Below are 27,433 nucleotides of genomic sequence, written 5' to 3' on the forward strand. Positions count from 1 at the left end.
GCCACAGGGGTGGGTGAGGCAGCAGCAGTTACGGGTGGTGGTAAGTTATACTTATATTTTTTACTTATTTACAATAGTTACACACTCGCTGCAAGTGTGTACATTGTATGTTGAGAGAGACTAAGTTGTTGCGAACAACGGTTCAAGAAGAAGACACCCTTTACTTAGCATTATCGGTGGGAGTAGTTGAGTAACTAATGGCCTCTTCAATCTGACTTCAACTCCGATAAGAACGTTTTATGGAGAAGACTAAGAGTCAGACACCCTTGATGGATGGGTTGATCGAAAAGGGAAAAAAGGATGGAAGGAGGAAGGACGGGTGAGGTGTAAATATATATGACTAGTAGAGAAGCATACGTGCCACGTTGGATGCATGCATAGGTGGCTGATAGGAAGGAATCAGTTGCATGGGTGGTTGAAGGATGGGTGGAAGGTGAAAGAAGAAACTATGCCTGACTGGGTGGATGAAACTGTATGGGTGATAGTAAGAATTATCTGGGGTGTTTGATGGTGGAGAAGATTCTTGCCGGTGGCAGGCTCTATCCGCTCGCGCTGGGTGTTTTTAACGTGTCACACTGTTTAGCGCTGATCCATAGCGCTTATTTTAACTTTGGCGAGCAAAGGCTAATTTTAAATGTATTGGTGTGCATAATTCATTTCCTGTCATTCACCTGTTTGCCGACTCCAGCCCCGGTCCGCCGCGTCCATTTCTGGGCGTTTGTTTGCGGAGGGTGAGGAGGAGCCTAGCACTTCCGGGCTCGGGCGGCCAGGTCAGCGTTCTAGTTGCGCTGTAGGCGGCGTGTGTATTTAATCAGCAGCCTCTCTCACTCACGCTGTGGAGAAGAGTCTTGCCGGTGGCAGTGGCAGGCTCTATCCGCTCGCGCTGGGTGTTTTTAACATGTCACACTGTTTAGCGCTGATCCATAGCGCTTATTTTAACTTTGGCGAGCAAAGGCTAATTTTAAATGTATTGGTGTGCATAATTCATTTCCTGTCATTCACCTGATTGCCGACTCCCGCCCCGGTCCGCCGCGTCCATTTCTGGGCGTTTGTTTGCGGAGGGTGAGGAGGAGCCTAGCACTTCCGGGCTCGGGCGGCCAGGTCAGCGTTCTAGTTGCGCTGTAGGCGGCGTGTGTATTTAATCAGCAGCCTCTCTCACTCGCGCTGTGGAGAAGAGTCTTGCCGGTGGCAGTGGCAGGCTCTATCCGCTCGCGCTGGGTGTTTTTAACGTGTCACACTGTTTAGCGCTGATCCATAGCGCTTATTTTAACTTTGGCGAGCAAAGGCTAATTTTAAATGTATTGGTGTGCATAATTCATTTCCTGTCATTCACCTGATTGCCGACTCCCGCCCCGGTCCGCCGCATCCATTTCTGGGCGTTTGTTTGCGGAGGGTGAGGAGGAGCCTAGCACTTCTGGGCTCGGGCGGCCAGGTCAGCGTTCTAGTTGCCCCTACTGCCTATAAATGTGTGTTGGCCAGCGACCGCGCAGCAGACGCGTGCAGCGGGCGCGCCGGAAGCGCGCCAAAGTCAAGCCCGTCTGCGCCCGTCCGCGACAGGACGGGGCGTGGGGCCAGGACCCCTTGCCACCCTCATTCTTCACCGCTACGATATGATAGGCAGGTACTGCTAGATCTATGTCCTGATGTCCCCCTCCCATGCAAACACGCGATGGAGGCACTTTCCCTGCATAGCTGCCCTTCATGCTCATTTACGCCGATTCAGTCACCTACTAAGACTCCTATCATGAGGCAGATTAAGGCTGGACTAATTAACTGCCGCTCACTTAGCAAACACAGTACTCAAATATATCATTTACTCGAGGATGAAGGATATGATATCCTGTTTTTAACTGAGACTTGGTTAGGTGAACTTTCTGACCCGGACATTATAGAGGCTATGCCTCCTGGTTACTCCCTCTCCAGAATAGACAGAAAGGATGAAAGGGGAGGAGGAATTGCTATAGCCATTAAATCTCCCATAGTCTGCTCCCTATCCCCCATTACCATTGACCATTGTGAAGCTGGCTCTTTTACCATAGTCATCGGACCTCAACTATCCATGTCAGGCATTCTTGTATACAGACCACCTGGCAGACTTTATGATTTTACTACCAGCCTGATAGAAGCCACAGCACACTTAGCTATAAGGAAAAGCAGACTGATAGTGCTTGGTGATATGAACGTCCACTTTGACGATCCCCTCGACACAGAGGCTAAGGATATCAGGTCTGAACTTTATTCCCTACAGCTCGACCTTATTAACAATGATCCCACTCACAGACTGGGCCACCTCCTAGACCCTATCTTTATGAATGGTTCCGGAGTACAAGCCACTTCCCCTATTCCGGTCCCATGGTCAGATCACTTTGTTATCCCATTTGTCATTCAGCTATCTGATTCTGATCCTAAACCAGCTTGCAATCACCGTTATCTGCGACGGAACTGGAACATTTTTTCCCATGAGACCTTTAACAAGCTACTCGAAATAGGAGGTCCCCTGGGAGGCACAGATTGTGAAACAGCCTATAGTCACTTGCAGAATCACATCTTAAAGGCCCTAGATAGCACCGCTCCTATTCGGAAAATGAAAAACCCCAACACTGCGAGGAAATCTAGCCCGTGGTATACGCCAGAACTTCAGGCTATTAAATCTGCATGCAAGAAACTGGAGCGTGAATGGCGCACCAATTTCTGTCCTATAATCAAAACACAGTACAAAAATGCACAAAAACATTATAATAAAAAAATCCGCTCCTCCAAAGCTCTCCACTATAAAATCCGCATAGGGGAGGCTGAGAACTCCTCTAAAGAGCTTTTTAAAATTTTCAAAGAAATTTCGGTGCTTACCAATGACAGCCAATCCTGCAATGATTCGGTGGAAACCTGCAATAAAATAGCGCAGTATTTCTCCGGGAAAATTACCACCATTTATGCTAACTTCTCTGGACACCTGACTTCCGGTCACGACTTTAAGGAAAGCTCAGAAATTGATCCTATGGAACAATGTCTCCAACACTTTTCGGCACCTCCCACAGAAACGCTTATAAACATATGCAAAAGCGTTAAATCAGGATCCCCCCGGGACCCAGCCCCTCCAAAAGTTCTAACCACTAGCCTACAAGTACTGGAACCTTACTTCAGGCATGTCATTCAAGTATCCTTTTCCATGGCTTGCCTTCCGGAGGATTGGAAAAAAGCTATAGTGTTGCCCATTAAAAAGAAACCTAACGTCAGTCAGGACACATTAGAAAATCTGCGACCTATTTCCCTCCTTCCTTATCTTGCGAAAGTGGCCGAGAAAATTGCTAACAAGCAACTTATGGCCCACTTAGAATCCAATAACTCCCTACATGGATCCCAAACTGGTTTCAGAACGAACTACTCTACGGAGACAGCCCTCCTAAGAGCGACTGAAACTCTTCGGGCAGGAGCTGACGAGGGTCATACTATGGCACTCATCATGTTGGACCTCAGTGCTGCGTTTGACACTGTAGCACACTCCATCTTGCTACAGTGTCTAAACAAAGCTGGGGTCACCAAGACAGCACTAGGCTGGCTTAAAGCTTTCCTTTTAGGCCGCAGCTTTCAGGTCCATAGAGGTACATTCCTCTCAGACAGTATTGCTCTTGAACAGGGGGTGCCTCAGGGCTCTGCCCTGAGCCCCACCCTATTCAATCTGTATATGGCCCCTCTGGCAGATGTGGTACAATCGTACGGCATAAAATTAGTATCCTACGCCGACGATACCCAACTGCTCATCTCGCTATCCCAAGCCCCTACCTTAGCTGCAACCAACTTCAAAAACTGCATGCAGGAGCTGGCAGGTTGGATGAACCAACACTGCCTGAAACTCAATGGCTCCAAAACAGAGGTTCTTGTGATTGGTGGTAGCGATACCAGTTGGACTCAGGACTGGTGGCCCTCTTGTCTGGGACCTTTACCTACCCCCGGCAAGGAAGCCAAGAATTTGGGGGTCTGGGTTGATCCCAAACTCTCCTTCGACAGCCATGTCCACAAAGTAGTAGGGAAGTGCTTTGGGGTACTAAAAACCTTAAATCGAACTCTAGACCTCCTTCCTCTAGAGGCCAGACGTACCCTGACCCAAGCACTAGTCACCTCCCGTATTGATTACGGAAATGTGCTACTTCTAGGGACAACAGAAAAGAATATGAAAAAGCTACAAGTCCTACAAAATACGGCAGCACAGTTAGTCCTTATGCTACCCAAAAGAGCTCCTTCTAAACCCACCTTGGATGCTCTCCATTGGCTTTCTATAAAAAAAGGATCCTCTTTAAAGCACTGCTCATATGCTACAGGATCAACTCTAGGAAAGCCCCTGAATACCTCAAGGACCTAGCCATACCCTATGAGCCTAATAGAGCACTTCGCTCTATGGGAACTGGTCTCCTTAAAATTCCTCGTATAAGGAAGGCCAGGATGGGAGGACGATCCTTTCGTGTGCTGGCGGCAAAAAACTGGAATGCCCTTCCCATGAACATCAGACTAGCTGAAACAGAAACAATTTTCAAAAAACTCTTAAAAACTCACCTGTACACCCTTTAATCTGCCATCTTTCCTGCTACTCTCTCCACAGCGCGGGGACACGCCGGGATGGCGTCACCAGGCGCTTTACAAACTCCTTTATTATTATTATTATTATTATGGGTTAAACTCAAGGGCAAGCAAGGAAGGAAGAATGCATGGGTGGTTGTTTAAAAAAAGAAAACATGTGTTTTGTTATTAAAACAAACTAAGGTTTGTTGAGAGAATGATAGACATGTTTACTTTGAATGAATAATGGCTGGAAGGTATTGATCACATCATATTCATAGCACAGGTGGAGACTGTCACTGGGTGTAGAGTCTTTGAAGAGAATGTAAAAGGAACTGCACCAGAGAAGCAAGCAAAGCCAAGGAGAATAGAAGTTGTATGTTCAGAATACACCCTTGACTCAGAGTAGTTTGCAAGCACAGGATATATTTTGTGTATGTATGTTTTCAAGCGCCTCCCTCCGACTCTGATGCCCACTCACTACCTATGTGAATTTATTTTTCACTGCTTCAGCCTGCCATGGGTGACCTTCACTGGTTTATCGGCTGCATGGATTTGTTAATAACCAGTTATACAACCAATCAAAACAAAAGTACTTCATGTTGTCCCATACATATATATAAGCAATGATCATTTGGCTAAGATAGCATCTGCTTTGTTGTAGTAGGCAGGGTGAAAGTGAAATTGAGCAGTTGTCCTGGCCTTGATGTAACAGAGAGTATGGCCGGTGCCACCCATTATAGAAAAAGTAAGATTATTGTGTAGTCAGCTTCCCCACCTACAGAGTGCAGACAGTAGTAAATAAAAATAATGTGGGTCTGCGTCACAAGTATAATGTTTGTCTTGAGTGCAAGCTGACTGAGCTGGCTTGCCTGGCTGCAATAAGGTTACTTAATTTAGCTATACACGAGAGAAGAAGAAAAATTGTGTACTCAAGTCCATACTATTACAAATGTTACGTCATGTGCTTGCCAGTGCTACTGTGCCACTATGTGTAGAATTAATTTTGTGTTACTGTTTTGCTAACAGTATTACAATAGTCTTTTTTTTTCAATATAGGTACTCCTTCCTAACCAAAAAGACCAGACAGGAAAGAGTTGGCAGCCATGGCCCGGCACCGGAAACTTGAGGCCATTCGGAATGAGTATCGGCGGCTGGTGGCTCTGGCGGAGGAGGCAGCAGCAGCTGCAGCCGCCTCCAATGCCCCGGGACCCATCCAGGCCCCTGGTCCTCGAGTGGCACGGCACTGCAGTCTAGCAGCCTCCCACCATACCACATCCAGCACTACTGCCCCTTCTGTGGATGCAATTGCCGAACCTTTAAGTGCTGCATGCTCCTCCAAATGGTGCTCATAGAGGAGCAGCTAAAGGAGGCCCTTAAGAGGCAGAAAGCCCACCAATAGACTGAGATCCTATTGGATTACCGCTTCTTTATTCTTTTATTTGGTAGGTGGGTATTGGGCTACGTTGGGGAAAATTTGGGGTCCATATTTAATATTTATTATGGACAATTTTGGAATTCAACGCAATGGACATTGTTTGCACTCCATGTTTTGACTTTTTGGACATTTGTTGGGGTTAGGGAGAGGGGTGGGCAGGTGTTGGGGGATTTTTTACAATAGTTTATTTTGATAGAACATTAAACTGTATTCATAGAATGTGTGACGCAAAAACGCATACATTTACAACGCATGCCTTTACAATGCAGTTTTTACATCGCAAAATCCTTTACAACGCATATATTTACATGCCATTACAACAATTTTTTTTAAGCTACATTTACAACGCATTCCATTACAACGCATTATACCTTTACAACGCACACCATTACAACGCATACCATTAAATTGCATTTAAGGTAAGTGTTGGATAGTGTATGAGTCAAAATTACTATTCTAACTCTAATGAGTGCAACAGTAGGGTAAGTGTTGGATATTGTAGGGGTAAAAATTTCTATTCTATCTCCAGGGGGTGCAACAGAATGGTAAGTCTTGGATAGTGTAGAAGTAATTTTTGTTGTAATGGAATGCGTTGTAATGACATGCGATGTAATGCCTGCATTGTATTGACATGCGTTGTAGTGTCATGCGTTGTAGTGACATGCAATGTAATGGCTGTGTTGTGGTGACATGCAACGTAAAGGATGTTGCGATGTAATGACTCCGTTGTAAAGGTTGTTTCCCATATTTATACTTGAACTTTACATACAATGTAAATGTTTTGTGGGGGGTTACTCTTTTATGTCAGACAGTTTCCTTCCTTTGCTGCTGCAAAATAAACTGCCAATTTTGTAACACAGGAACAGATAGATGTGGTACCCTCACTGAGTAACTTGTCCTACTAATACTGTCAGTCTTTCCTCCTACGTATTCTGCCACTGGACTCAAGGGTGTGTAAATTAATGAACTAATTAATTTCCATTATTAATTATGCCTCCCAAACACTTCTTCTCTTACCTGTGATTGATGTTTAAACTTAGGCACAGTGATGGCTGCATGGTGATGATGGTTTGGTTTACCAAGATGCCATGGTTGCAGTGGTAGTAGTCGACACTGGCAGTAGCATTTGAAAAAAAAGAAAATGAGGCATTCAGTCACCTGGGAGAGACTCTGGGAGGAGTGGTAGAATGAAGTACAGTACAGTACACAAGAAGACAGACAAACAATAACAATAATAATGCTGATTGGCAATTTAAAGTAAAATAAAACGTAATGGAGGTGGGGATAGACCAGTACAACAAGTTACAACAAACTGTAGTTGTGTCGACTCACTCGACACAAGCGTAATTTTTAGTGCTGTGTAGGAGGATGATGCATCCAATCGATGCCGGCAATTTATTATGATGGATTAGGTTCCTTTGGACAAAAAATTGACTTGAAAAATAGACTTATCATGGGTGGACAAGCAGGAAAAGATCCTCGCCCTGCCTTGAAATTGAATCAATGTTGCTTTCACCACATCCGCCCCAGCAAGCATGTGATCAATTATTGGTGTACATTTAATTTAGTCACACCTCAATATAAATCACACAACCCTGGGGAAGAGGTTTATGGTGTGATGAATGGTTGGGAAGTGGGGTTTGGGGAAAGGTTTGGCAAATAAAAACACTATGCATGGACAAACCATGAAACACAATCTTGACAGAAGACCATCATATCCATAAATCTGTTAAGGGCATGCTTGCTGATGATCACTTTATGGTTAATGATAAGTAGTACTTACTAACCAGACTTGTAGATAGTACCGGGCAGTAGTATATTATTAATTATTATGCAATTTCCCATGCCTCAGATAAATGTTTATTTCTGCTGTACAGGGCTTACTTTTTAATGCTAGCAAATACATTTAAAAATAGCTATAGGGATCAATTATAAGCAGAGAGCAAAAAACAACACACAGCTGTAACGATTGAAGAGACAAATTATATAAATGATGATGAATGTTGATACTAAAGTGTTACTGTATGTAATCCTGGTCAATTTGGGGAGTTGCATCTTCCATGGACGCTGCGTCCGTCAATTTTGGGTGCCACAGCCTGCATGGCAGATGCGGATTTGTAGGTGAGTTTAAATTCTGTTTTTTCTGTTTAGCACAAGGTAAAGGCCAGCCTGTAAGCCTGTAAGTGTAGTTGGAAAAACAAAAGTGATATTTAAAAAAAAAAAAGCGGAGTGCAAACATTTTCAGAGGCGAAATGGCTAAATCATGTCTAATCTGTTGTCTGTTTCCAGCATAAACCTACAAAAGCAGCAGGACAGAGCCAGCCCACGGTGCCCAACCAACCTCTACTTAGCTTAGATTTTGACTGAGCAAGACAGAGCACACATGTCACATACACAGCATTTACTAAAGTAAGCAACTAAATCAATGGCATGCACAGCTGTCAGTCATACCACCACTACTACACTTGTGACTTGATTCCACCACTACACAGACATGTAGGTCTGCTGAGGTTGATGTTGACTTGTTTACCTTTTATGCCCCCATGAAATGCCCTGAGTTATTCCATCAATCATCGCCGATCCTACTGACTGACTGCAAAGATATTATGTCACTGTGGTCATCATCACGGTGTTGTACAACTTAGTCTGCAGTGTACCGAGTGAGTCCAAAGTCCATATTCAAAAATGCAACGGACCGGCCTGCAGTAGAAGTACAATTTTGTTATTAAACAAAAAGGAGGGAAACATTGAGTTGAGTTACTATTAGTTTGTAGATTAAATAATAGTGCGAAATGAATTCACTTCATGCACAACAAACAACAACAACACAAACACCAATCACTCGGAGTCAGTGTCCAATGCATGCCATCAATACCTGTCCCTTGTTCTCATCTTAAGTTAAGTCCCGGGGCAGTCTCTCTCGGCTCAGAAAGGAGGATAGCTACAGTAGCCATCATGTTCCATTTCTTTTGGAGGGACTCGAAGAGGCAACATTTTGTTGTACTTACTATTCTCCATCCAATCATCATCTGGCTTGAGGGAAATGGATGTAATGTGAGTGAGAATGACTCAGAGGAGCGGACTTAAGTTAAATGCACAGAGCTGCAACTCCAATATGGCAGTAAAAAGACTAGAAGACGGTGGTGATGGATTTGTTGTGATTCAAAGTTTCGAACCAGAAAGACAGAGACACACACAAATAAAAGTAAAATAAGGAAGAAAGAAAGAAAGAAGTTCAAAGCCTAGTAAAATGTAAAATGTAAATCCGTATTTGTAAAGTGCAAATTACTCACTCTTATGGGTCTCAAGGCACCGGGGCCGTCGTGAAAATTAGGTGCGCTATTGCCCAGAGTCACATGGTGCTGAGTTGACCAAAATGCCAAAGCCAGGGATCATACCGAACCATGAACCCTGTGCTCCAAAATCAGCAGCCCTGGCCCTTGTCCTCCAACCCTGGTGGTTCAACCAGAAGCAGGTAATCATCTAAGACACTACTTCCGTCACCTATGTCATTGTCCTCATCTTCCTGTGTTGATTCAAGTATTTTGTAATTCGGTGGTATAAAGTGCTGATTCATTTTGATCATGTTTAACCTCTCCACGTTTGTGGGTGAGAGACTGGTCCTTTTCACTGTTACAATGGCACCATCAGAATTGAATACACGCTCAGAAGAGACACTTGCGACAGGGCAAGCCAGATAGTTTATCTATAGCCTGCTGAGCACTGGCCAGTGGCCTCTTTTCCCATACCAATAAAGCAATGGGTTTTGATCAATGTGGACCTCTGTTGGGTCATCCAGATAGGCCTGGACCATCCGCTCAATGTTCAGGGGTGCTTTACTTTGCTGGGCCTCTTTTGTCTTTGCTTCAGCACTGTACCTAGCAAGCCCTTGCTTTAAATACCAGTCCCATGCTAATTTTACTGGCGCTAATCATCTGGTTCTTGCTGTTGTTGATAGTGTTGGTGACAGCTCTGAGCCAAATGCACTGACCTCAGGCTCTGAAGTTGAGCTTGATGCCGGATGCCCTACTTTTTGTGGGTTTGAGTAGCATGCCTTTAATTAACAGCTGTACATTTTCCAAGTCACTTGCTGCCGCAGCTATCCAAGTTTTGTACTGGGCAACATCCACTACTGAAAAAGGAATTAATGTCCTAGGGTTCATTAGAATGGTGGGCGGATCACCACACCTGGCTCGGTGGTGGCGATCCACCAACCATTCCAAATAGATTTACCCAGCCATAATATTTGGCCGGGGATATTGTGGCGGACAGAAAGTCAGTTTGCTGCTTTTCCACTTGTCAGCAATAGTTCTGATTGCTGGCCAGGCGGAGCTGGTGCATAATATGGTGGTGGTGCCTAGAAAGCACCACTATCCATATGATGATGCTGGGTATCACAGGCCTTTCAATGGTGGCTTTGCCATTATGGAAAGGCTGGCAGGAAAATTACTTTGGGGGACCGTTTTGAGCCCCTGCAGGGCTGGGGGGCAGCACTTGGGGGGTACCTATGGTACCCCCTTCATTTCCATGCACAAGGTGGCAGGCCCTGCGAGGTGCCTGCCACTTTGTGCATGGCAATGCACAACATGCCTCATTGGCATTGTGGCAGGTGCTGCTTAGTGCAGCTCCCACAGCAATGTCAAGGATGTGGAAAGAGACCACCGGGGTGGTGGTCACATCCTTATTGACGGTGCGGGGCTGCCCCACTGAAGGCGGCCGTTCCCAGCACCACTAGGGTGGCAGGCAGAGAAAAGTCTGCCTGCCCTCCTAATGGGACCCTTAGTGTTCAGTGCCGATTTGTATCGTGGATCCAGAATTGTGGCACAAATGCAATGTTTTGATGAAACAATGCGAGTTTGCACCCTTGCATTTTCAGCTAAGTGACTGAATAAGCTCTCCACCAACTCATATGCTTAATTTTTTCCTCCACACTTGTGTACGTTTCAGACACCTCCTTCAGCTGTTGCTCGATCATGTGCAACAATGGGATAGCTTGGCCCATAGCACAGTTCTCCTTGCTGACTTCATGTGTGAAGAGCTTGAAAGGGAAAAGCCTCTCTGTCAGGCATTTAACTAGGCCCCATTGGTACATCTGTAGGGTCATGCCTTTCACAGCCGCATCCCTTATTCTTTGCGTGACAAAGTTATTGATTGGTCTGTACTGATCAAACAGACGATCAAGCATGTAATAAGTTGTGTTCCAACGTGTTGGCACCTCCTGGATGAGTGCTTTGACTGGCATTATATGCTCACGCTGGATGATCCTCAGCTGCTTCCGGGCTTTAAAAGAATGGCTGAAATGTGTGTATATTCTTCTGCAGGTGTTCAGTATGTTGCTTACTCGGTCTTCTTTTTTCAGAAAGTTTCGAACAATAATGTTAATGCAGTGTGCCAAAAACGGGACCTTGAAATAGCCACTATCGGTCATGGCCTTAACTATATTACTGCCATTATCTCTGGCAACAAAACCAATGTTAAACCCTCTTGTTTGCAGCCATTCAAAGACCTTGCTGTTAAACTCTTCTAAAATGTTTATAGCAGAATGAGATTTCTCCAAGGCGAACAGTTGCATGTTTCCGAGTGGCATTAAAAATCTCAGCAGTGTCAACAGCACCTGCTACAGATATCTTTTCTCTAACCCCGAAAGAGACCCAGTGTGCAGTGATGCACATGTAATCAAGGGCTTTGCAACTGGTCCACATGTCTGTTGTCACGTGGATATTGTGAACAGCACTCCGCTGAAAAGCTTGTCCAGGCAATTCCATCACATCATGATGTAGTGCTGGAACAGCAACTCGGGCAAACTAGGACCAGCTGGGAACCTTCCATTTTGGGCAGAATGTTGTCACAAATTCAAGGAAGCCTAACACAAAAGAAAAAGAGAGAAGTTTCAGCACTAACATTTTAGCCAGCTTCGCATTGTACAAACGTGGGTGGTTGCGTTTGTACTGCCCCTCCGACCTAAGCATGCTGACAATGGTAGGCTGGATTTTTTTCCTTTCTAGTGCAGCTGATGCAGGAGATTTCTTGAACCCAGTTAGGCTCAACAATGCACTTTTTTTCATTGCAGTACTCTGTTGACTTGGTGTCTCAGCCTGACTCTTACTACGGTGCCACTGAGATGTTGCTGAGGATGTAGGAGCTACCACTACACTGCTGTGGACAGGACTACTTTGAGTACCAGAGAAAATGTTTTCCTCTTCTTCACCTTCCACCGGGATCATATCTTCTTCTACTTCTTCCTCCCCACCAACAGCAATGGGTGAAGTTTTACTTTTTTGGACGCTAAGTAGGTGAGCCTCCCACTGGATCATGTGGTGTTTTCAGATGGGTAGTTTGGACTACGGAACCATAGTTTATACCAAGCTTACCCCGACTAACACCATGATGACAAAATGAGCATATAGCAAAGTTCTCCTTCTTACTGCTGACTGAAAAGAAGTCCCAAACTGGGGAAGTGAACTTTCTTGTGCTGCTGGAGGTGCCACTTGCAATGCCGGATGAACTGGAGGGAAAGCCTGGAATTTGACTGATGTAGGTCCCTGCCGGGCCTTTGCAAATATAAATATGGAAGCTGGAGGTCATGTTGATGTTTTCTGTGTTTGGTGGTATCTGTATCACATCCCTCACAGCAATTTGGGATGCGGTAATAATAATGTCGGTCTCCATCTCCACTGGGGCAGGAGTGACCTTAATGATGACTGGCTCGTCATCATCCTCGTCTTCTGTTTCTTCCTCCATAACTGTAAGGCTTTCTGGAACCTTCCTTTTCCTTAGCCTCATTTTGTGTTGTACCTCGCTCTCAGGCTGAACTGGTGGCTTCCAAGTGGTATCTAGATCATCAGAAGGGGGGCTTGAAGAAGAAGTTGATGGAGTTACCCTCCTTTTCCTTGCTGGGGATCTGGAAGAAAATGGATCTTCTGAACGAGTGCCTTACTCTTCTTCATCTGCAGGAAGCTCAGTTTCCTGAACTGCCCCTACTTTGGGAGGAACAACTACTATTGTGGACTGTTGTGTGGCTGTTGTTCCGGCTGTTATTGCCCACTTATCTGCTGAGTTTCCACCTGTGTTGATTGGGTACTACTTTGTGATAATGACATTTCAACTACTCGTTTGTGTTTGAGCAAGTTGACTGGCTACCTCTGCGACACTCATGGGCTTGGGCCTAGGTTGGTGGGGTGGGCCCACTGATGTGGAGGTGCTGCTCCCAGCTTGGCATGTAGCTGGCGCCTTTTGAATGGGCTGGGGAGTCAACGACGTTTCGATCCAATCAAGTTTGGATCATCCTCAGGACAGGGTTGTAGAATGGAGCAGTGCTGTAGGAAGGACGAGAGGGGACGGAGTTAGGGGGTGACAAGTATGATCACAAGACAGATATAATTGTGTGGACCGAAGTACTCGAGGGGCCTGAGATAGTTAGAGTTACCAATGCAAAAGTTATTGTGACCCCTAAAGGCGTAAGGATCAGGGGCTGCCAGAGCTTATGAAGGCATAGAATGGTGGTTAAATAACAGAGCAAGCCTGCTCAAAGGGGGATATAGTGTCTATGACTAGAGCAGTCAGCACACATTGTGACCACCCTTGAACATCTTAAATAATATGTTCCTATTTAGGATCTAGTCACACTGTATCACTGTAAATATTGTACACCTGTATCTTTGGCGCTGTTCACGCTGAGCACGTTTGTCACTTGCGTCGCTGTTGTGCAATCACTTGCACCTTGTTTGCACCAAGTACAACTTGGGTTGTGTAATTTTAACTTCCAGTGCTGATAGTACTGTCTATTCTAATTTGTTTGAGTAATTTTGATGCCATCGGGACATAAAAACGGATATATTGAGTCTCTTTTGTCTGTCAATGATAATGTTTGCACATATCTTTGTAACTGTCTAAATGAATGATACCTGTTGGGATACTGTTTGTTTAAACACATATTCTTACCCCAATCCCAACGTGGTTGATGGGTCATACTCCTGTTCTTTCCATAACTAATTCCCTGTTCAGCTTGCTGTAGGAGAGATTTTGCTTTCATCATATATTTAACCCCCCTGCAAGCCAACATAGGAGATGATCCATCTAGCCATCGAATTACGGCTTGCCTACAAGTCCGAATGTTCAAGTTGTTAAAAATGTCCATTAAAAGCTGTCTCCTCAAATCCTTAAGCGCCGGGCAAGCACATAGTAAGTGAGTTAATGATTCATTTTGATATCCACATAGATGACAATGAGGGTCAATGTGGCAATTTTGCCAGAATGGTAACAAATCCTTTGAAAACTGTAGGCCTAATAAATATTTTATATATCTTTGTTTTAGGAACCTATTAAAGTGACTTTCCAGATACGTCTGTGGCTTTATCCCGGAATATAAGTTTATCACGGTCCACCCGTGTTATCGTTTTGTGGTACTTGTTTTATCTTCCAAGTAGGATTCCCATTTGACCTCGTTGTTTGCTATTTTGTCGAAGGCATTTCTATGTGGCATTAAGTCCCAAGTTTCTTCAATTCCTGTACAGATCAAGGATTGGGACAAGAAATCTCCCCAACTGTTTGGCACGTGTTGTTTCTGCTGGGTAGCGATTTCTTCCCAACACAGGTTGTCCAGTGAGCCTTCTTCTGACATGCATATTTTATGGCAGAGTTTCACAAAGGTTCCCATGCTGCGAAACTTCTGCTTCAGCAGGCCAAATTCTAGACGAACCTGCACCGGTGCTGCCGATTTTGGGATGTTTAGGGCTGCTTTGTATTTCTTTGTTTGTAAGTTATTTAACAGCCCTGCTTCTTTGCCACACTAGGTGACCAAAGCATATGACAAAGTGGGTAGGGTTTGTGCTTTTATCACTTTCAGCAGATGTGAATAATTTGGGCAGCTTAGTTTTTTTTTGTAATTGCCGGTATGCGTAGATCAAGGACTGTCCTTTTGCTTTTAGATCTGTTTTGTGTACTTTGTTCGTTTGGCCTCGCCCCAGTTTAAGAGCTAGGTACTTATATGATGCTTCCTCCAATATTGGGGTGCTATTTGCATACCATTTGAATATTGGCGTTTTCGGACCCACGATGCGGACCACTTTGGTTTTGTCTTTATTTAGTTCCAAGCATTCGTGTTCCAAATAAGTTACCAAGTTGTTGATCGTCCTTTGCAGGCCTATTGGCGTTTGACTCAGAACAACAATGTCATCTGCATACTGCAGGAAGGGGATTGGGATTTTTGACAGGTAGGGTGGGTACAGAGCCTTGTTTTAGGCCATGTTGTGTTGTAATTTTGGCCGTGACGCTGCTACCGTCTCCCAATTTAACTCGAGCCCAGGTGTTACTATACAAGCTTATAATTACATCCAGTAGTTTCTTCGGGAGGCCCCATGATCTTAGTTTTTCCCATAGTCGGGCTCTGTTCACCCTGTCGAAGGCTGCTCGCAGGTCTATAAAACAAGCTTACAGTCTTGTCTTCCTTTTTTATGCTTTTTCCTTCAGGAGAGCCAGGGTTATCAGGTTTGTTAGTGTACCGGTCCATGGCCGGAAACCCGTTTAGAACATCGGTTTTATGTTTGTATTTTCCATCCAGTCTTGAAGGTGTGATAGTAAGCATGACCCATATAGTTTTGCCTCCACGTCCATCAGCGAAATCAGCCTATAGTTCCCAGGCTCATTGTGATCACTTTGTTTGAAAATGGGGTAAATTATGCTCCCGTTCCAGGATCTGGGCAGTTTCTTCTGGTTGTAAATTGCATTAAAGAGTGGTGTTAAATATTCTCCCTAGAATTCAGGTGAGTGTTTGAAGATGGAGTTTGGAAGCCCGTTGGGAGCCGCTGCCCCCTCTTTTTTCAGGCAATTTATATTTGTTTTAGCTGGTCTATTGTTACTAGGGTGTCGGGCACTATGTCTACTAATTTTTCTGATTTACTAGCGAGAGTGTATTCAGATTTCCTTATGTTACAATTTTCATAACCCGCAGTTGGCTTCGGAATTTCTTCTGGTTGTCTGTTTCCTGAGATAGTACCCGCTTGTTCGGAGTTTCTAGTGCATGTTTCACAATCTGATATACAGTGCCGGTTTTGTCCATCCCCCCTGTCAATAAAAATGTTTTGACATGCTGGATCCACTTACTTTCTCCAATGCCTGCCTCCTGTCTTAGGGTATTACCCTTTGTCAGTTTATTGATGATATCCCAAAATGTTCTGGCATTTTTGTGTTTCCCGGCAATTAGTAGTTTACTCCAGATTTCATCTTGGTATGATTTTTTTGCGCTACTCAGCATGGTCTTGTATCTTTTCCGCATGGCTTTAAATTTCGACTTGTCTGGTTTTATTCCACTTTTTATCATTAATACCTGCTTCCGGACTTCTCGTGCGATTTTCCTTTTTTCCTCTCTCAAGGTAATATTATACCAAGGCTTTTTCCCAGTATTGATTCTTCTCGCATTCTGATTTGTGGTTGGGGGGATTCTTGTTACGGCAAATGCAAATGAAAAGTGAACAGGACATGGACAAACTACTGGTAGGAGCTTGCTGGACAGGAACAGGAAGTTGTAGACTCTGGGACACTTCCTTCTTCTCCAAAAAAAAGTAAAAAAAGAAAAAGGACTCCTTGCACAAAAAAGTACAGCCAAATGTCAATATGAGTTTTTTTTTTATCCAAATCATAATTTTCGAGAAGGTTTTATGCTGCTCAAGAGATATTCTTCTCCAGATTGCAAATTTTGTGAGTTCGGCATCGCAAGCTTCACCAAACTTACGCTGGACGTCCGATTGCACATTCGAATGACGTGTTCACGATTGCACACTCTCCCGGGCTCACGCGGCCAACTACCAAAATCTTGTGCCACACGCGAACGGATAGGAAACTTGTTGGTGAACGCAGGGATACCGGTAAGTTGCTACAGTGCATGCGAAAATGCATTTTGAAAGTGCGAACAAGGGAAAAACTCTGCTACGCCGTGGATCTTAGACTTTTCGGTAACTCCGCATTCGACACGGAATGTGGAGTTCCCAAAAATCCCCAAACTTCACAAGCAGAGCGGATTTTATCACCCAGGGTTAATCAAGATCAGGTATCTACATTCTTGTCCCAAATAGAACTTTATAAGGGGTGCCACCTCCTAGGGAGCTTCTTGGCATATTATTTAGTGCCTTCTGGACCCCATATAGGTAATTGATCCAACTACCACCGAACCTAATACCCTTGCTGAAAAAAGATTGCTTTAAGGCCCAGGTCTTCCTCTCTGTGACTAAATTTCCCTCAGGACGGTACGGAGCAAAGTAATACAATGCAACACCCAATCTTCCCATGGCTTCCTTTTAAGGCCTAGAGCTAAACGTGGGGCCACAGTCAGAATGTAATGTGCCAACCGCGTATATCCCTATGAAAGCTCGAAAATCTTTTATAACAGTGTGAGCGTCAGCCGCCACTATGGCCAAACCCACAGGAATCGAGATCATGAATCCACTGCCACCAAGATATATTTGTAAGCCCCTTCAGATTTTAAGGGGCCACAGTGGTTCAAACATGTACAAGTGAGAGGTCTGTCATATATTAGTAATGGTCTGTGGTGGGTGTGCTACTGTGGAACCATTCATCTGCTGAAAGATGTCGCATTTAGGAACAAATGCTTTTGTTTGTCTTTTTAAACCAGGCCACCAACAGCGTTGTTTCAGCAATAAAAACTGTTGTGGTAACCCATGCGTGTGCAGAACCCAGACCTTTATGTGTAGCTAGAATCAAACCTACTCTGCGATCCATGTTTGGTATTACTCTATCCTCCACTCCTGGAATTTTAACATATAAAATGTTCTTTGCTTCTAACTTGTAGGAGTACTTGATTGGAAATTTCTTTGGTACAGCTGAGCTGTTTTTATGTGATGCAATGATAGCTACCAATATGTCTTTGTCTATTCTCGTCCTAGAACAAGTGATTGCAGCTATGACAGCAGTTTGCACTGCCCCATTTCTGGCTTCATCAGCCAATGAATTCCCTTCAACATGAAAGCCATTACGTTGATGATGCAGCGTGTGTAGCAAATAAGCTCTAGCCAAGTCTTATCTCAACTCTGCCACCTGTTCCCAAAGCATTTATTGTGCACCCTTTTGAGTCTTTAAACCCATTCTGAACCCAATATTGAAGATATTCATTGTAATGCAGGACACAGTAAAACAAATCGCACACAATCACTGTGGAGAATTCTCAATCAGTTTGTATTGGTGCATGTAATAGGGCTTTTAATTCTGCCCGCTATGCCGTGCAATTTCCTAGAGACTATGTCTTCAGAATGCTAGGATGGAACTTGCCATCCAGCATACGTCCTTTTAGAATCGCACAAACTGCGCTGTATTGTTGTTTATTCCTTATGGCATGCTGACCAGAACCGTCAGTGTAACCTTTTATACGCGTCGGCTGGGCGGTGGTCGTCCAACCTTACGGTGGGCATGTTCGGAGGACGATGCTGGCCGTCTAAACTGCACACACATAATTTTTTTCCACACCGAAGTACAATGTCTGCCACAGCGAAGTGGGTAAATAATATATTCATACTGATCTAGAGGCATAATTTCATTCAGTAGAGGATATTCTTGTTTGTATTGCAGGAATGCTTGCATTTTTAATGTAGAATCAAATTTGCAGTCTACATCGTTTGCAGTGAGAGAATTAGCCCATTGCATCCTTCTCTGATATAAAGATTTTGCAATTTGAACGCTTGTCTTTGTAATAGCCTCTAAGGCCGGTACTTGAGTTACAACAATTATTTGTTTCCCCTGAGCCAGTGCTCTTTCTCTCACTACAGCAGTCTGTACTGTCAGAATTTTCTCTGCAGAAGCAAAATGCATTTCAGCATTTGTGTACAAGTGTGATTTGTATGCTAAGGGCACTGTTTCGTCTTCATTGAAGGTTAAGTAAGTGTACCCTGATTGACCCGTAATTACACGGATCACCAACATTTTGTGTGTAGGTGTTCAGTTCAGTTCAGAAAACTTTATTCAGTTAACTTGGTGTGCATAAAAGCACAGCAACATAATACATTAAATGACAAATGGAGAGTAAAATTACATTAGCAATAGATGATTTGCAATTACATAAAATACCAGTTCATGCGCCGGTTAATACAAAGTGTTCATACATAAATATAAAGGCTCAGGGGTTAGACATTGACTTGGGTGCTCGGGCGGCAATTCTCAAAAATGTGCTTGTGCGGAACACCAGCTCTTTGTCAGACAGAGAAGCCACAAAAAAGCATTATCCAGGCTAATAAGCCTTTTCTTTTTTTTAAATGAAAGTAAAAGCCACTTATTGAACTTCAAATAGTATTAACAAAGAAACAAAATTTTAAAGTAGATTGGCAACTCACCCCATCACATGGACAGGGTACATGGTCAAGGTTGGGATGGTAACCAAGAGGAAAACATAGTGCAAATTTAACAGTTCCTGCTCTAAGTCGAAATAAAAGACTCCTTTCCCAGTGACTCATAGGTTAGGTGAGATAGATAGGTAAGGGATGGCTATGCTGTTCTATAGACATGTAGCTAAAGGCAAGTGATTTTTTTTAGATTTCATACCGATCCTTTCCGTGTTATATAATAGATGGAGTGCACTTCTGAGCTCATTTTATACAGGGTTTCAGCTGTGTTGGGATTTAGGAAAATACATCCTTTATTAACGCTACATAGACTTTGGTACACTCCAGACAGCCTGGGGATATCCATCCCTTTCTCACACTTAACACAGTCGCTGATAATCTCTCTGGTTAAAGAATCAGCCTGGTTTTCCAAGACCGATAGCCAAAATAGAGCAGAATGGGCACATACAAACTATTTTATTTAATTTAGATTAAATTCCCTTAGCAAATGTATTAGCCCATTGTATCCTTCTCGGATATAAAGATTTAGCATTTGGAATAACTGCCTTTGAAATAGCCTCTAAGGCCGGTACTTCAGTTACAACAATTATTAGTTTCCCGTGAGCCAGTCCTCTTTCTCTTTCTACAGCAGTCTGTACTGTCAGAATTTTCTCTGCAGAAGCAAAACACATTTCAGCGTTTATGTACAAGTGTGATTTGTATGCCATGGGCACTGTTTCGCCTTCATTGAAGGTAAGGTAGGTGTACCCTGATTGACCCGTAATTACACGGATCACCAAAATTGTGTGTGTAGATGTTTAGAAGCTATCATGTCAGCTTGTAAGGAACGTAGTATCTCTGAGTTTTCCTGTCTCCAATGCCAAATTGAAAAATCAGGTCTGATTAAATGGTAGAAAGGTTTTACTTTTTCTGCATAATCTAAAATATATGTTCTGCCAAAACTTTGGAGTCTTAATATGGATTGTAAGTTTTTCAGATTTTTCAAAGGTTGTAGCAGCACTACATTTCTAAAAAGTTAGCTGATAGGGGTTTTCCTTCACTTGCTAATTTGTATACCAAAAAAGGACATTAAGGTGGGCTATTTTTGATTTTTTTTAAAGTTAATTTGTAGCCTTCAGAGACGTACCCCAACACTATGCTGCTCACCCTGGTCAAATGGTTCTTTAAATCATCTGTTAGATACATATTATCTACATAGGACAATGCGTCCTCATCCAAATTTTGAAGTAACTCAGTTACCCTAGCTGAGGACAACCCTGGGCTCTTCTTATACCCTTGGGGGAGTTGAGAGAATTGACCCTGAGAGCTGAGCACTGAGAATGCTGTCAAATAAATACTCTCAGGTGCTATATTTTGGCAGAAATATCCACTTAAAAAATATATTGTTGTTTTGTATTTTTTGCTCACAATGTGATTCATTAATTCGGTAGTGTGTGCGCTCTGTACTGCAAATGTCTTTGTGCAAGTGTTTAAATGCATGTAGGCTAAAACTAGACTAGATTAATTGTCGAGTTTCATTACAGCAAAAATAGGATTATTCATTGAAGAGGTGCATGTTTCAATCACACCCTGGTGTTCAAGTTAATCTAAGATCTCCCTGACCTGTATTTTTGCTTCTAGTTTTATTGGGTAGTGCCTCTGTGGAATTGGAGTAGTTTTTACTGGGATTGTCTAGTGAGGTGACTCAGCATCCAACGTGGTTAGGATGGTACACAGACAAAATATTGAGTTTTAAATTTCGATATACAATTATATCGAAGTTTAAATATCGAAGGTACATAATATAGAAGGTAAGTAATATCGACACTCTTAATATCGATATTAGTAATATTGAAGTTTTAAATATCGATGTCAGTAATATCGAAGTAAATAATTTTGATGTTACTAATATCGATTTTTAAATACATTTTGTGTATATTATATTGTATTTATTGTGTTTTATTATTTATTTTTAATGTAATTTAATAAAATATTGTCTTTTAGTACTGTAGCGGGTTGTGGGTTTATAGGGGAATAGGGTGGGAAGTAATTTAATTATGTTAAATTAATTATTAATTAGTAGGAATTATTAATTAATTAATTGAGAATAATGTTTAATTAATTTTAATTAATTGAATAATTGATACACATGTTCTGTAACAGGTTATGGTTTATAGGGGAATAGGGTGGGAAGTAATTTAATTAAAATAAATTAATTATTAATTAGTAGGAATTATTAATTAATTAATTGAGAATTATTTGTAATTAATTGTAATTAATTGATTAATTGATAAATATGTTCTGTAGCGGGTTATGGGTTTATAGGGGATAAGGGTGGGAAATAATTTAATAATGTTGAAATAATTATTAATTAGTAGGAATCATACATTAATTTAAAATAATTGGTAATTATATTTAATTATTGTGGTAATTATGTTTAATTAATTGATTAATATGTTCTGTAGCGGGTTATGGGTTTATAGGGGAATAGGGTGGGAAGTAATTTCAATATGTAGAATTAATTAGTAATTAGTAGGAAGCATACATTAATTTTTATTGATTGGTAAATAATTTTAATTAATTGGTAATTAATTTTAAATATTTCATTAAATAATAAATGTGTTCTGTTGCGGGTTGTGTGATTATAGGGGAATATGGTGGGAACTAATTTGAATGTAATTAAGTAATAATGATTTAAAAATCATTGTTAAGTTAATTTTATAATTGTTAATAGTTTATTAATTGGTTATTAAATATTATAAAATAGTATTTTGTCATGATTATTTTAGGTTACATATATTTTGCTAATTATGTATTTAATAATTATGTATATGTATTGTAAATGTTTTATATTTATTTAAGAGATCATATTTGTATTATAAAAAAAATATTTTATAAGTATGTTATTTTAACCCCTACGCTATCCAACACTTCCCCTACTGTTGAACTCTCTGGAGTGGGAATAGTCATTTTTACCCCTACGCTATCCAACACTTTCCCTACTTTTGCACTCTCTGGAGCTGGAATAGTAATTGTTACCCCTACGCTATCCAACACTTTCCCTACTGTTGCACTCTCTGGAGTTGGAATAATAATTGTTACCCTTACGCGACCCAACACTTTCCCTACTGTTGCACTCTCTGGAGTTGGAATAGTAATTGTTACCCCTACGCTATCCAACACTTTACCTACTGTTGCACTCTCTGGCGTGGGAATAGTCATTTTTACCCCTACGCTATCCAGCACTTTCCCTACTGTTGCACTCTCTGGAGTTGGAATAGTAATTGTTACCCCTACGCTATCCAACACTTTCCCTACTGTTGCACTCTCTGGATTTGGAATAGTAATTGTTACCCCTACGCTATCCATCACTTTCCCGACGCTATATAACACTTTCCCTACTGTTGCACTCTCTGGAGTTGGAATAGTAATTGTTACCCCTACGCTATCAAACACTTTCCTTACTGTTGCACTCTCTGGAGAGGGAATAGTATTTGTTACCCCTACGCTATCCAACACTTTCCCTTCTGTTGCACTCTCTGGAGTTGGAATAGTATTTGTTACCCCTACGCTATCCAACACTTTCCCTACTGTTGCATTCTCTGGAGTTGAAATAGTAATTGTTACCCCTACACTATCCAACACTTTCCCTACTGTTGCACTCTCTGGAGTTAGAATAGTAATTTTTAATCCTACGCTATTCAACACTTTCCCTACTGTTGCACTCTCTGGAGTTGGAAAAGTAATTGTTACCCCTTCGCTATCCAACACTTTCCCTACTGTTGCACTCTCCGGGGTGGGAATAGTAATTTTTACCCCTACTCTATCCAACACTTTCCCTTCTGTTGCACTCTCTGGAGTTGGAATAGTAATTGTTACCCCTACGTGATCCAACATTTTTCCTACTGTTGCACTCTCTGGAGTTGGAATGGTAATTGTTACCCCTACGCTATCCAACACTTTCCCTACTGTTGCACTCTCTGGAGTGGGAATAGTAATTTTTACCCCTACTCTATGCAACACTTTCCCTTCTGTTGCACTCTCTGGAGTTGGAATAGTAATTGTTACCCCTACGCTATCCAACACTTTCCCTACTTTTGCACTCTCTGGAGTTGGAATAGTAATTGTTACCCCTACGCTATCCAACACTTTCCCTACTGTTGCACTCTCTGGAGTTGGAATAGTAATTGTTACCCCTACGCTATCAAACACTTTCCCTACTGTTGCACTCTCTGGAGAGGGAATAGTATTTGTTACACCTACTCTATCCATCACTTTCCCTACTGTTGCACTCTCTGGAGTTGAAATAGTAATTGTTACCCCTACGCTATCCAACACTTTCCCTACTGTTGCACTCTCTGGAGTTGGAATATTAATTTTTAATCCTATGCTATCCAACACTTTCCCTACTGTTGCACTCTCTGGAGTTGGAATAGTAATTGTTACCCCTACGCTATCCAACACTTTTCCTACTGTTGCACTCTCTGGAGTGGGAATAGTAATTTTTACCCCTGCTCTATCCAACACTTTCCCTACTGTTGCACTCTCTGGAGTTGGAATAGTAATTGTTACCGCTACGCTATCCAACACTTTCCCTACTGTCGCACTCTATGGAGTGGGAATAGTAATTATTACTCATACGCTATCTAAAATGTATTTAGCTTTTTTATTAGTATTATGTTGTTATTAATTGTTATTTATGTGATTATTTTATGTAAATAAATGTATTAGTAATTTATTATATATTTTTTTGTTTATAAGTTATGAAAAGAATTAATTTAGAGTTATTATTAATAAAAAAATATATTATGTATTATATATTTATTAATATTAATTTGTATTACATTATGTATTAATTTTAAATATTATAGTACATTTTTAAATATGTTTATAACATTTATAAGTATTATTTTGTTAATATTAGATTTTTATTTTATTTTTAAAAAAACGATATTTTACAAAAAACAATATTTTTGTCATTCTATATATTTTTTTTATATATTTGTACTTACCTTGTTAGGGATAGGATTCCTATATTTTTGACTTCGATATTTTTGTTCCGATATTTTTGTATATCGATATTTGTTTTATCGATATTAAGTCAGACATTCGGTTAGGATATAAGGCTAGATCAAGTGCTACCTCACACTCCTGCACATATGTATGTTTAGAGCATATTGGAACAAGGTCAGAAAAAGCCGGCAACATTATTGTTTCTTCCTCTGGGCAATCTTTGACAATTTGAGGCAGCCAATAATTTTCAGCTAAAAGGATATCATAGCCGTAGGTCAGGTTCTCACAAAAGAGACCTTTAATTTTTCTGTGTATATCCCCTTCCATCTGGAGTGTTATTTCATGTAACCTATGTGGGGCACTTACCCTTGTATCAGAAGTCTCCATGATGATGTGCTCATTCAAGTTCGCTGTCACTAGAAATTCCATCAGGTTGTGGCGAGTTATTGTTACTTCTGCTGTACTGTCAAGCATCATCAGAGCCAATTCCCCATTCAGAACTTGAGTATTCAGAATTCTGGCTTGTCAAACTTTAAGACCTGCTACTTTCTTCTTTTTAAATTGAGGTTTTGATTTTTGTTTCTCTTTTTATTTGGAAGTGTAGTCTGCAGTGTGTTGCTGGACTTTGTACACTCTTCCTGTCTGTGTTCTTACTGGCCTTTCCTCTCTGAGTTTTTTGATTTACCCTGAAAGGAACAAGAGGAATGTGTATCACTACCCTGATACCTGTCAAGTTTTTTAAATTTTATCACGATTCCTAAGGTTGTACCTTCTTTCCGGTGGTTCCAGTGTACGAGATCCACCCCTGTATTATGATTAGGCTTACCTGTATTCAGTTTTTATTTTTGGTAAATTCTGGTGATGTTTTTTCAGTGTTTTCCAGTGATTTCAATACCTTAAAAAACAGTGGTTACCAGTGGTTATCCATTTTCGCGCCATTAAAAACAACGGAGATAATGTTTTTCCAGTGTTTATGGAAAATGTTGCTTTTATTATTGCTTGCTTTCCGCACTGATAATGCATGACATATATAGAAACTGTACACACAGTGTATGTGAAGTCCAAATACATTTTTACAAATCAAACTTATTGTAGTGCACCATAAAATATGTTCTGCAGTGAGTCTTTGGTCATGTACACTCATTCTTTCCTTGCCATGTAAACTTTTGTTTTTGAACACATGAAGGAGTATGTGCTCCAAACCATCAAACCAGAGCCGCAGCAGGCTGTGGCCAGATCTTGGCTCAGACCAGGGCACATGGGAAGGGTTCGTCCACATCAGAGGCAAGGAGAGGCCCTCAGTGAGCACCATACAACTGCCCTACTCTAGTGACAGCTCTTGCGCATGTTTTACCAAATGTATTTGCTCCCGAATTCTCACTTCACCTCTTGATTGCAGTAACATTATTACTGCTGGGGGCCCTATCCCCCTAAGGTAACACCCAACTGTACATTAGGGCCTAAGTAGGGTCTGTCTACTGCATGCACCTCTACCAACCCTGCGGTCATACACAACAGAGTAGCTACTTACTCGACCAACCAGAAAGCACCTTGGGGCCTCTACAAGAGGTAGGAGAGCACTATGCCAGCACAATTGCAGTGACATGCTGAATTTGTAAGAGCAATACCAGCATATGCCTCTTAATGTTAAGTGGAAATTGGCATTTTGAGTTTGCTTCTTGACTGCATCAACTTTGTATAGCTGCAGCCAGACCGGTAAGATACAACATAGTGCTACCTGACTCTAAATACCAGTCCCGGGTAGCTCAGGGAGTGCAGCAGACAAAAAGACCAATCAGCAATGTATGCCTGATGGTGCTGACAGAGTAGCTACACCACACAAGGCCTAGTTGGATCCCTAGTCTGTCTGCTTTTCTGACACATTCCAGCTGGAGACCACTTCGCCAATGTAGGGCCAGAGGGTACAACCAGTGTCAAAGTACTGTGCAGAGCGACATTATATGATCTCTCCATGGCTGGTCTGGTACAATCACAATCTAGCACCACCTGACTTAAAATCCCTGTTCCTCATATAGCTGAGACAGGAGTGTAGTCAGCATAAAAAAAAACAATCTATGCACAGGTCCACAATTGAGGCACCAGCTATCTTGTTCAAACATCTCATCTTCTGGCATTTCTGTTGCCAACAGAGAGGCTGTTTGCTCCAGGAATAAGCTCTGATAGAGGCTTGTCAAGGAAGAGGGTTGACAAAGATCTGACCATAGTTGCCAGGAGTATGTATGAGCTGAAAATGGATAATACATTTGCTGTTGTTCAGTGCAGGGAGCTTTAAAGAGATGCAAGGTACTGTGCCAACAGATATAGATGCAAGGTACACCATTAACAGATATAAGCACTCTGCCAACAGATAAAAAGTGTAGCAGCATATGAAAGGTGTGTCGCTACAAATACAAAGGCTTGTTACAGCACCTTGTTTGTTGATGCCAGATGGTGGAGTAGGTTGACATGAGTAGCAGCCACCACGTCCTCTCAAAGAACGAGTCAAGTACTGCAAGCTCCGAGACACTCCCACCCCTCTGGGGTCTTGGTGGTGACTGGTGGAGGGTGGACAGCATCACTCATACACTTTATCACTGCGGCCTTGTGAGAACCACTTGATGGGGATTCTGAAATGCTACTTTGGGACAGAAAGTGGCAAGTGCTCTTTAAAAAAACTGGTGACTTTGATCATAACCAGCCCACCCACAGAGCCTTTCTTCTTCCCCACTGCTATTTATGCAGCTGTCTTGAGAGATTTGCCTTCGGTAATTATCAAGTGCAGTTAAAGGAAATGTAAAAGTGTGGGGTTGTGGCTGTGGCCTTTCTTCCCAAGTGATGCTGAGAAGCCCGGCTGTTAATTTTAAAATTGTTAAAAGGCACTGACCCATCCCTCTGTTAAAGGAAGAGGGAAGGTTTGCGCTCCCTTCCCCCCAGTGCCACTCAAAGGGATAACATAGCAGACAGCATTTTTAAACCATACCATGTGCATAAAGGCAAAATGTGCGTGTGAAATGGGTTCGTCGTTGCAGTTTAACAGCCACCTGCCCCATAATGACCTTCCTGTAAGCAATGAAGCGGCCCTTTGTGACTTTCCCTATAGTGGAATGTA

Source organism: Lissotriton vulgaris, chromosome 4_1 (assembly GCF_964263255.1).
Source record: "Lissotriton vulgaris chromosome 4_1, aLisVul1.2, whole genome shotgun sequence".
NCBI lineage: Eukaryota > Metazoa > Chordata > Amphibia > Caudata > Salamandridae > Lissotriton > Lissotriton vulgaris.